Source organism: Equus caballus, chromosome 13 (genome assembly GCF_041296265.1).
Source record: "Equus caballus isolate H_3958 breed thoroughbred chromosome 13, TB-T2T, whole genome shotgun sequence".
Classification (NCBI taxonomy): domain Eukaryota; kingdom Metazoa; phylum Chordata; class Mammalia; order Perissodactyla; family Equidae; genus Equus; species Equus caballus.
In genome coordinates this window covers 32302536-32313830 of record NC_091696.1, presented here as the reverse complement: position 1 = coordinate 32313830, position 11295 = coordinate 32302536, and positions in this window count along the sequence as shown.

Here is an 11295-nt window from a genome sequence, read left to right as displayed (position 1 = left end):
TTGCCTTTTGTCACTTTTTATTTTAGATAACCTAACAGGTGTGTAGTGATAGTTTTTTGTGTTCTTAATTTGCATGTTCTGAAAGCCCAGCGCTGCCGAAGGCCTTTGCCTGTGCGCACTTGCCGTCCTGTGTGGCCTCTTCAGGGAGATGTCTGCCCACATTTTTTCCCCATTTTCTAATTGCATTGTGTTTTTTTACTGTTGAGTTTTGACAATTTTATATATATTCTAGCTACTACTCCTTGGTCACCTATGTGGTTTGCAAATATTTTCTCTTCCTCAATCCTACTTTCCTGGTAATTTTTATAGGAAATGGGTGGTGAATTTTGTCAAATGATTTTTCTGCATCGATTGATATGATCTTGTGATTTTTCTTCCTTGACTTATTAATATGATGAAGTACTTGATTTTCAAAATTCAAACCAGCTTTCCAACCCTGGAATAAGTCAAATTATTAGTAAAAAATAATGAAAATAAGTATGTCGATTGCTGTTTCTATTTACTAATATTCATTAAGAATTTCTTCATCTATATACATGAAGGATATTCACCTATAATTTTCTTTCTTTCTTTTTTTTTTACTGTCTTTGTCTGATCTTAGTAGCAGAGTAATGTTGGCTTTATAGAAAGGGCTGGAAAATGTTCCCTTCTCTTCTATTTTGTGGAAGAGATGGTGTAGAATTGATGGTAATTCTTCTTTATACATTTGGTAGAATTCTCCAGTGAAACCACTGGGGCCCGGAGATTACTCTTTTGGGAGGTTTTACTTTATGAATTCAGTTTACTTAATAGTTTTAGGACTGTTCAAATTATCTACTTCACATTTGGTGGTAGTTTGTTTTTTTTGAGGAATTGATCCATCTCATCTAAGTTGTCAAATTTATGTGTGTAGCGTTGTTTGTAGTATGATCTTGTTCTTTTGATGATGGCAGGGTCTACAGTAATACCCCTTGTTTCATTCCTGACATTTGTCATTTGTGTCTTCTCGTTTTTGTCCTTTGTCAATTTTGCTAGAGATTTGTCCATTATATCAGTCTTTTCAAAGAACCACCTCTTTGTTTCATAGATTTTCTCAATTGTTTCCTGTTTTCAATTCCCTTGATTTCTGCTCTTATTTTTGTCATTTCCTTCTTTCTACTTGTTTTGGTTTATTTGGTCATCTTCTCTTTCTAGTTTCTTGAGGTGAAAGCTTAAATTATTAATCTGAAACGATCCTTTTTTAATATATGTGTAGATGCCACAAATTTCTGTTTTAGTTTTGTCCCCCAAATTTTGATATGTTGTATTTTCATTTTATTTCAATTAAGTATATTTTTAATTTTTTCTTCATGCTTCCTTTTTGACCCATGTATCACTTAGAAGTGTGGTGTTTGGTTTCCAAGTATTTGGAGATTTTTCTGTTATTGATTTCTGGTTATGTTCCCTTATGGCCAGAGAAAACACTTTGCGTGATTTCACTTCTTTGTTGGGGTTTATTTTGTGGCCCAGGAGATGGTCATCTTGGCATATCCATGGGCACTTGAAAAGAGTTTGTATTCTGCTTTTTCGTTTTCTATTTTTTTACATTTTTTGCTGAGGAAGATTTGCCCTGAGCTAACATCTGTTGCCAATCTTCCTCTTTTTGTATGTGAGGCTCTGCCACAGCATGGCCACCAACGAGTGGTATAGGTCCGTGCCTGGGAATGGAACCCAGGCTGCTGATGTGGAGCACGCAGAACTTAACCACTAGGCCACTGGAGCTGGTCCCGTATTCTGCTTCTTTTCAGTGGATTATTGTACACATGTGAATGAGATTCTGCTGGTTGACAGTATTGTTAAGTTCTTCTATAACCTTGCTGATTTTCTGTCTAGTTGTCCTATCAATTATTGTAAGGAGGGTATTGATATCTTCAATATTCATTGTGGATTTGTCTGTTTGTCTTTTCAGTCCTAACAGCTTTTGCGTCACATACGGTGCATTTCTTTTGTTTTGTGCACACACTTTTAGGATTGATATTTATTCTTCATGGATTGACCCTTTTATCATTATGTTATGACCCCCTCTTCCTCTGGTGATTTTCATCACTCTGAATATTCTTATTTGTTATTAATATAGCCACTACTGCTTTCTTTTAATTTTTTTATGGTATGTCCTTTTCCATTTGTTTACTTTCAACCTATCTATATGTTCAATGAGTTTCTTAGAGACAGTATGTAATTGAGTCATTTTTTTAGTCCACTGTGCCCATCTCTGTCTTTTAATTAGTATATTTAGATCATTTACATTTAATGTAATTACTGATATGTTAGGGCTTAAGTCTGTCATTTAAAGTTTTGTTTTCTATTTGTCCTCTCTGTTTTTAGTTTCTCTGTTTTCTCTTTCCTGTCTTCTTTTTGATTAACCTTTTTTTATAATTCCATTTTGAATTATGTAATATTTTTTCAGTGTGAAGCTTTTTAAATGGTTGCCATAGGTATTCCATTATATATACATAATTTATCACAGTCTGCTTGTATCAACATTTTACCAATTCAGTTGAAGTTTAGAAATCTTACTTCCTTTTATACTCTCTTACCCTTACCTATTTGTGATATAATTGTCTTAAATATCACCTCCACAGACATTTAAGGCCATATTAAACAGTGTTATAATTTTTGTTTCAACTAGCAAACATATTTGTGAAAACTCAAGAGGAGAAGAAAGTCTATTGTATATAACCATAGTTTTGCTCTACGCCTGTTCTTTTTTCCTTCCTGATGTTCCAAGGTTCCTTCTTATGTTATCTCCTTTCTGCACAGATAACTTCCCTTAGCTGTTCTTTCAGGGTATGTCTATGCCAAATTCTCTTAGTTTCCCTTCTTCTGAATATGTCTTGATTTCCCTTCTGTTCCTGATGGATATTTTTTCTGGATGCAGAATTTGGGGTTCCAAATTCCTTTCTTGCAATACTTCAGCAATACTGCGCCACCTCATCCTGGTCTTAATGGTTTCTGATTTTAAAAATCTGCTCTTGTTCTAATTGTTTTCCCTTATAGGTAATGTGTAGTTTCTCTCTGGCCACTTTCAAGACTTTTTGTCTTGTTCACTCAGCTCCTTGAATCTGTAGGTTCACGAATTTTATCAAATTTTAGGGAATTTTCAGCAGTTTTTCATTTCCACCCCTTTTCCTCTCCTTTGGGATTACGATGTCCCAAATGTTAGATTTGTGTTATATTTCACATGTCGCTGAGGCTCTGTTCATTTTTCTTCTGTTTTCTCTCTGTAGTTCCAATTGGATAATTTCTGTTTCAAGTTCACTGATTCTTTCCTCTGTCCTCTCCTTTTTGCTGTTCAGCCCATCCATTGAGTTTTTATTTCATCTTTTGCATTTTTATAGTTCTAAATTTTCCATTTGGTTTTTCTTTATATCTTATATTCTTTTCTGAGAATTTCTATTTCTTTTCTGAGACTTCCTATATTTTCATTAATTTCAATTGTGTTCATAATACCTCAGTGAAGCATTTTTATGACAATTACTTTAAAATACTTATCAAACAATTCTAACATCTCTGCCATCTTGGTGTTGGATTTTGTTGATTGCCTTTTTTTTCATTCAAGTTGAGCTATTCCAGGTTGTTGATATAACAAGTGATATCTGATTGATACCTGGACATTTTTGAATATTACGTTATTGGACTCTGGGTCTTATTTACATTTCGTGTTTTAGCAGGCCTCCTCTGACAGTGCTCCAGTAGACAATGGAGAACACCACCTCATTACTGCCATGTGGAAGTGGAATTGCAGGTTCTCCACTTGGCCTCCATTGACATTCAGTGGGGAAGGGGCTCCTTGTTACTACTGGACAGGAGAGGGATTCAGGCTCCCTACTCGCTGTCTGCTGATACCACTCTACCTGGGAGGGGGAGGGGAGTCACCTTACTGCTCCCCATGTGGCCTCTACTTATATCACAGAGGGTTGCCTCATTAATGCTGAGCGGTGGTCAAAGTCCTGACTATCCACTAAGCCTCCTCTGACACTATCCCAGTGAGGAGGGGAATGAGCACCTCACACCACTGAGTAGAGGTGGAAGTCCAGGATCCCCGCATGGTCTCCACTAACACCACCCCAGCAGAAGAGTCAGGCACCTGTCACAGCCTGGCAAGGATAGTCTAGGCTCTCTACTCAACCTTTGCCAATGGGAATGGGAAATTGGAATTTCTGGATTGCTGGTTTCTCCAGTATGCAGTCTAGGCTATACGAGGCAAAAAGAAATCCCAGGGAATGCAGCACCAAGTTGTTCCTCAGGTTTGGAGGCCCCTAGACAGTTTACCTTCTCTCTGCTTTTCAGAGTCCTCTTATGTTTGTTTTATATATCATGGCCAGCAGTTTTAGCTGTACCTAGTAGGCTGAATAGGGAAAAGTATGCCTGTCCACTTCATCTTACCAGAAGTGGAAGTCCCCTGATTAAATTATTTTTAGTATTTATTTATTAATAGATAGTATATTCATGTGGTTCAAAATTGAAAAGACACAAAAGGGGGTATAATACAATTTCTCTGCTCACCTCTATCCCTCAGCCACTCAGTTCCTATTACCATTAAACAAATGTTATCTGCTTTTTGTGTCCCCTTTCTGAGATAGTTTATGCAGATACAAGTACATTCATGTATAGTTTTCTGCTTATTTTGCATAAATAGTAAAATCCTAAACACTCTGATCTGGCGCTCTGAATTTTTAGCCACTTTCTCTTAACTTTTTATTTTTTTAATTTATCTATTATTTTTACTTATTTATTATTTTTGGTGAGGAGGATTGGGCCTGAGCTAACATCTGTGCCCATCTTCCTCTGTTTTGTGTGTGTGACGCTTCCACAGCGCGGCTGACGAGTGGTGTGTAGGTCCACAATGGGATCTGAAGTTGAGAACCCTGGGCTGCCAAAGTGGAGTGTACAGACTTAACCACTGTGCCACCAGGCCAGCCCCTAATTTTTTATTTTTAAATAATCATAGATTCACAGAAGGTTGAAATAAATGAATAGGGAAGCCCCGTACATCATTCCCCCGGCCTCCCACAATGTTCTAAGCATTTTATACAATTACAGTATAATACTAAAATCGAGAAATGGACATTGGTACAATCTACAGACTCCACGGGCCTTATTCAGATTTCATCGGTTATACATGCTCTCGTGTGTGTGTGTGTGTGTGTGTGGTTCTTTGCAACGATGTCACATCTGTAGCTTTGCATAAGTGCCACCACAATGAAGATATTCAATTGCACTATTGCAAGACTCCCTTGTGTCACCCCTTTGTAGCCCCACTCGTTCCCTCATCCCCATGCCTAACCATCTCTATCATTAGATTATTTCATGAATGTTATGTGAATAGATTCTTTCTGAAATTTTTTTAAACTCAGCATAATGAGGCTTCTTGAGCTTCATCCAAGTTGTTGTGTGCCTGAAGAGTTCATTCCTTTCCATTACTGAGCTGTATTCCATAGTATGGATGTACCACAGTGTGTTGATCAGTTCACCCATTAAAGGACATTTGGGTGGTTTCCAGTTTGGGGTTCTTATGACTAAAGCTGCTGTGAACATTTGTGTTCCGGTTCCTGAATGAAAACAAGCCTTCATTTCTCTGGGATAAATGCCCCAGAGTGCCATTGTCGTTCACATGGTCAGTCCATTTTCAGTTCTGAAAGAAACTGCAAAACAATTTTCCAGAGTGGTTGTACCATTAATATTCCACTGGCAATGCATGTGTGCTGCAGGTTCTCCACATCCTCATTCATGAACTTTTATTGTACAACTTTGTGAGCGTATTAAAGACCACTGAATCGCCCCCCACTAAAAGAGTAGGTTTTACGGTATGTGAATTACATCAATAAAAAATAAATAAAATGAATAAAAGTTCACTTTCTTCACGTCGTCTCCACTGTCACGTGCTCAGAAAGGTCCTTTCTGCTCATCTGGTAGAAGCAGAGCACCTCGCTCTGTTTTTCTTCCCAGCACTTTTTACAGTCTTCCTTCTTCCCTCCCTCCTTCCGTCCTCCTCCCTTCCTTCCTTCTTCCCTCCTTCCGTCCTCCCTCCTTCCTTCTTTCCTCCCCTCCTTCCCTCCTCCCCTCTTTCTTTTCTCCTTCCTTCCTCCTTCTTTCCTCCCCTTCCTCCTTCCTTCTTCTCTCCCTCCTTCCTTCCTTCTTCCTCCCCTCATTCCTCCCCTTCCTCCTTCCTTCCTTCTCTCCCTCCTCCATGAGCTGTGCCCCGCCATTCTACCCTCCTTCCAGCCCCTGGCAGCCATTCCTTATTAACCATTTTTTAAATTTCCCCTCAGCCTTTCAATTTCTAAATACCCTTTCCTACTTTGGAATGTAGAATCTCATTGAAAATAAGTAGAATCATACTCAATAGAATGTAAGCTGCATGAGGGTAGGGGTTGTATTTATTCATTCATTTAGTCTATTTTGTTCCTTGATTAATTCCTTGCTGTCTAGAACAGAGTCTGGCCCTTAGGAGTTGCTCCATACTCATCTCTGTGAGTATAAGTAAATGGAGTAAGCAATGCACGCAGGAGTGGATAAAGTGCCCAGAACTGCCATGTCAAACCCCAGCGCTGCTACAGGACAGCAGTTTGCATTCTTGCTGAGCATCAGCATAAACTATGGAACTTGTTACAGGTTTACATGCCTTGGCTCCACTCCAGATCTTCTGCATCAAAATCTCCAGGTATGGGGTCTGAGATCATTCATTTTTAATCAACACCCCTGGTGGTTCTTATGTAACTAGCTCCACCCCCATGCACAGTCTAGAAATTTCTAAATCAAGGTGGGCAATAGGGCTGAGGAGGTACTAAGTGCACAATCTAAGCCCTTGCCAGGAGCTAGTGGATTTATGTACCTTTATTTCTCAGGGAAAGGGGGATGCAGAAAAATAATTCTGTCCAAAGGATGCCTCTGTTGGGGAGGCAGTATGACGTAGGAAAGAGTGGACACCTTGAAGCCAGGGAGATACAAGTTTGAATTCTGACTCAGTTACCAGCTGAATTGAACACATTGTTCGACTCCTCTGAGTAGTTTCATCCCCCATAAAATGGGCAGAATAATAGTTTCTAGCCTAGGTTGCTCTCATGAGGGTTAAATGAGCTGATCCATACAACGCATGCACACGCATGTGCAAGCAAGCATGCATGCACGAGTGCACGCACACACACCACATACCGTATTTTTAACTTCCAGACTTCCAGTTATGGGATCAGAGCCCAAGAATCTCAGTATTAAAAGGGTCCTAAGAATAATATCATCTCACCTCCCTCTTACAATGGATATCTCTTCTCTAGCACTCTCAGCAGTTGGCCACTCAGTCGCTGAATGCCTCCAATGCTGGGTGCCTCACTACCTCATAAGACAGCCCAATTCTTCAGTTACTCTCATTATTAGGGAGTCCTTCCTTAGGATGAACTAAAATCTACCCATCTTTGGCTCCTATTACTAATTTTCCTCTATGCACTGGAGTCCTGAGGAGTGAGACAAATCACTTGGCACCTCGCAATCTATCTGATTAACTAACCTCTCACCAGATAATCACAGCTGGGCAATATATTATCTGAGGGGTGGCGTATCTCGCAATGGAATTGTTTCATTGTGACATCCTGCTTCGCTCCTCGACTGGAAGCGCAGAGTCACAAGCACAAATGCCTTCAGAGGCTCGGCAGGTCATATAAACAAGTGAGGTCACCTCACTAAGGACGATGGCAAAATGAACATCCAATGCCACTCGAAAATCAGCGGGCTCCACTCAGTGTCAGCTGATCTTTCCAGATATTGAAATCTGGCCCAGTGTTTTCAGACAGGCTTTTTCAATGAGTATCCGAATTCCACACTTTTTACTTAAAATCACTTAATTAAAAAATGAGTGCCTGCACAAACCAGTGAAGTGTGATTAAGTTCTGTAGTTCATAGTATTAAACCAACATCAATTACCTGGTTTTGATACTGTACTGTGGTTATGCAAGATGTTATCATGGGGGGGGATTTTGTACTATTTTTGCAACTTCCTGTGAGTTTAAAATAATTTCAAAATAAAAAACTAAAAACTAGAAATAAGAAACTACCACTTTTTTTAACTATTCATTTTTTAAATGTTGGCAAGCAAATTTAATTAGAAAGCATCCATGTGTTTGGAAATAAAACTTACCTCGTGCCACTATTTTGCGACTTTTGCAGTTTAGCATCGTGATTGAGTTTATGAATTTTGCAGTCAGACTGTTTGAATTTTGGCTCTCGTACTTATTAGTTCTCAGACCATGGCAAGTTTCTGAGACTTAGTTTCCTCACCTGTATAACGAGAAATAGTAATGTCTCCCTGGGTGTTTGTGGGATTAATGAGGCAGTGTGTGTTAACATGGTGCCCAGGATACGCGTACTGTTCAATACATGCAGCCGTTGTGACTATTAGGATGAATTCAGATGGATGGATGCTCGAATCACCACCACATCAGGCCAGTCTGGCATAGTCTGTTGACAGATGCTCTGGCTTCCTCTCTCATTTCTGCTCGGAACAGGTTTTCTATAACCATCTGATGAAGCAGACTAGCTGGATCCAGAAAGCGAAGAGAAGGGTGCGTCCCCCTTCTGCTGCTCAGACCACTTGGAAGCCCTATGCTCAGGGGACGCCATGGTTTCTCCAGTCAGAGGCTGGCATCTCGTTAAATGAAAGATGCACTGAAATCAACATTGCCTGATCTGTCTGCCCCTGAATCTGCCACATTCCCTTAGTCGTGCTCTTCCCTGCACTGCACCGAGAGAAATGAGGACGGGCAGATTAAGCAAGTGGCTGATGTGAGTTTTTCTCCTGGCCTGAAATTCCTGACAGAGGTCAAGAAGAAAGCAACAGGTGAAAATGGACCTCGGAAGGGGTGAGCCAGAAGCCTCAGCAAATGTACATCTATGCCACTCACATCCAGGGTGGAGGAGAACAGGGGAAAGGGCCTGGCTGGGAGATGTTTGCTGCTGGACCCGAAAGGGGCAGGTGCGCTGCACCATCCCAGGTCCAGCATTTCACTTCAGTGAGGCCTAGAGGCTTCGGTGGAGAACACTGGGGCCTAAATCGCAGCGTTCAAAGATGCCCCTTCTCTCTATAGCAGGAGCAAAATGGTGGACTTAGGGCAACTGCTTAAGGAGAAAGGAAGGAGGGGAGGAAGAAAGGAAGGGAGGAAGGAAGGAAGGAGGGAGGGAGGAAGGAGGGACGGAAGGAGAGAAGGAAGGAAGGAAGGAAGGAGGGAAGGAAGGAAGGAGGGAAGGAAGGAAGGAGGGAGGGAGGAAGGAAGGAAAGAGGGGAGGAAAGAAGGAGGGGAGGGAGGAAGGAAGGAGGGAGGGAGGAAGGAAGACTGTAAAAAGTGCTGGGAAGAAAAACAAAGAAAGGTGCTCTGCTTCTACCAGAAGCAGAAAAGACCTTTCTGAGCCGGTGACAGTGGAGATGATGTGCAGAAAGTGAGGGAGAAGCTGTGCAAAGACTTGAAGAATGAGCTTTCTGGGCAGAGAGAGAAACAAGGGCCACAGCCTTGAGGCTGGAGGCTGCCTGACCTGTTCCAGGAGCAGCCCAGGAAGTGTAAGGAGCAAGAGAGGAAGAGAGCAGAGGGGACAAAGCCCGAGAGGTGGCAGAAAGCAAGACCATGGGATTTTCTGCAGCCTGAGAGAGAGGATGAGGCCCCGGAGGGCTCTGAACAGAGGAGGGACACGATTTGATGTTTTAAACAGGATCCCGCTGGCTGCCAGGTGGAGAGGAGATCCAGGTGGACAAGGATGGAAGCATACAGCTGCCAGGATGCTACTGCAACGGTCCAGATGAACACATGCACACTCCATCACTCATCAACCCCCGACACTGTGCGAGGTCCTGCACAGGACATTTTCCACGAAACTGAGTCACATCCACGCTCCTCATGTTGTCATCTCCATTCTCCAATGTCAGCACTGAGTAGGCTTCCCCCTCCCTCCCTCCTTCCCTCCCTCCTTCCTTCCTTCCTATTAAGCAGTTGCCCTAAGTCCACCATTTTGCTCCTGCTATAGAGAGAAGGGGCATCTTTTCAGTGTTGAGGCCACACACACATAAGGATTCTAACACCAGCGTGTCAGATTCCAGATGCTCATCTCCTCAGCTCCCCTCCTGCCCCCCTTACCCAGCCCTGCCTTCCCACACCGGCTCCGGCTCCGAGTCCAGAGTCAGGGGAGTGATTCTCACACATTCACACATTCAATTCCTTGCAAGAATTTGCTGCAATGGCCACTAGCCTTCAGTCATTGGCGTAAACTTTTATGCCTGCTGTTGAGAGACATGGCGACCGCACAGCCAGCACCTGTGACCGCTGACGTGGGTTTGTTCCAGCGTCTCCCGCCCCACTGCACTGAACGCCGCATGAGAGCAGAGATTGCTTCCTTTTTTCTTAGATGTATCCTCAGCACCTAGAAGCGTGCCTAGCACAGAAATATCCCGTGGTCATGTAAGACGCTAACATCAGGGGCAGCTCGGTGAAGGGTATGTGGGAACTCTAGCTGTCATCTCTGCAACTTTTCCACAAAGCTAAAATTATTTCAGATAAAAAAATTAACAATAACACTGGCAGACAAAAAAATAAACACAAGTGGGTTCCCACAAAGGCAAACCTGGCTTGCTTGCTCTTTCCCCTGCTGCTGCAGTCGTTCCCAAGGCTGGGCCCCAAGGCGCAGGGCCACCCAGATCCGGCGATGTCTGAGTGCAGGTACCGCCCAACGCCAGGCACGCGGAGAACTCCCCATCACCCAGCCTTCCCAGGCGCGGGCGACCGCCTCGGTGAGGCAATTGAAGAATTTTCTTCTAATGGCACTTTGCGGAGCTCACTCAACCCGTCAAAATAATTGTTCGACTTAATGTGAAATCTGGGCTCGGCAGCTGCATGCGTCTGTCCTCCCCGGGTACTCGGGCTGGCTGCTGGCTGCTGCCGGCGCACATTTCAGCGTCTCAAATTAGCAGTAGTTTGGAAGTCTCCCTAATTAGTTACAGCGCTGCCCGAGGTGTCATTTTATTTTATTTTATTTTATTATGAGCCAAATAACATATTGCCACTTAAGTTTCTGGAAGACAGGGAGCTATAAATAAAATGATAATTTACTTGAAGTCTATCACGCAGATATACCAAGTTCAGAAGTAAGTTTTAATTTGACTAATGAAGTGAAACTTTCTCTGCAGAGTGTGGGCGGTGGGGATGAATATCACTGTTACAGGGGAGGGGCGCGGCGGGGGCGGGGGAGGAAGGAGGGAGGGGCATTCCCCAAAAGGCCAGGGGGAGGCCACAGCCCGGAGAT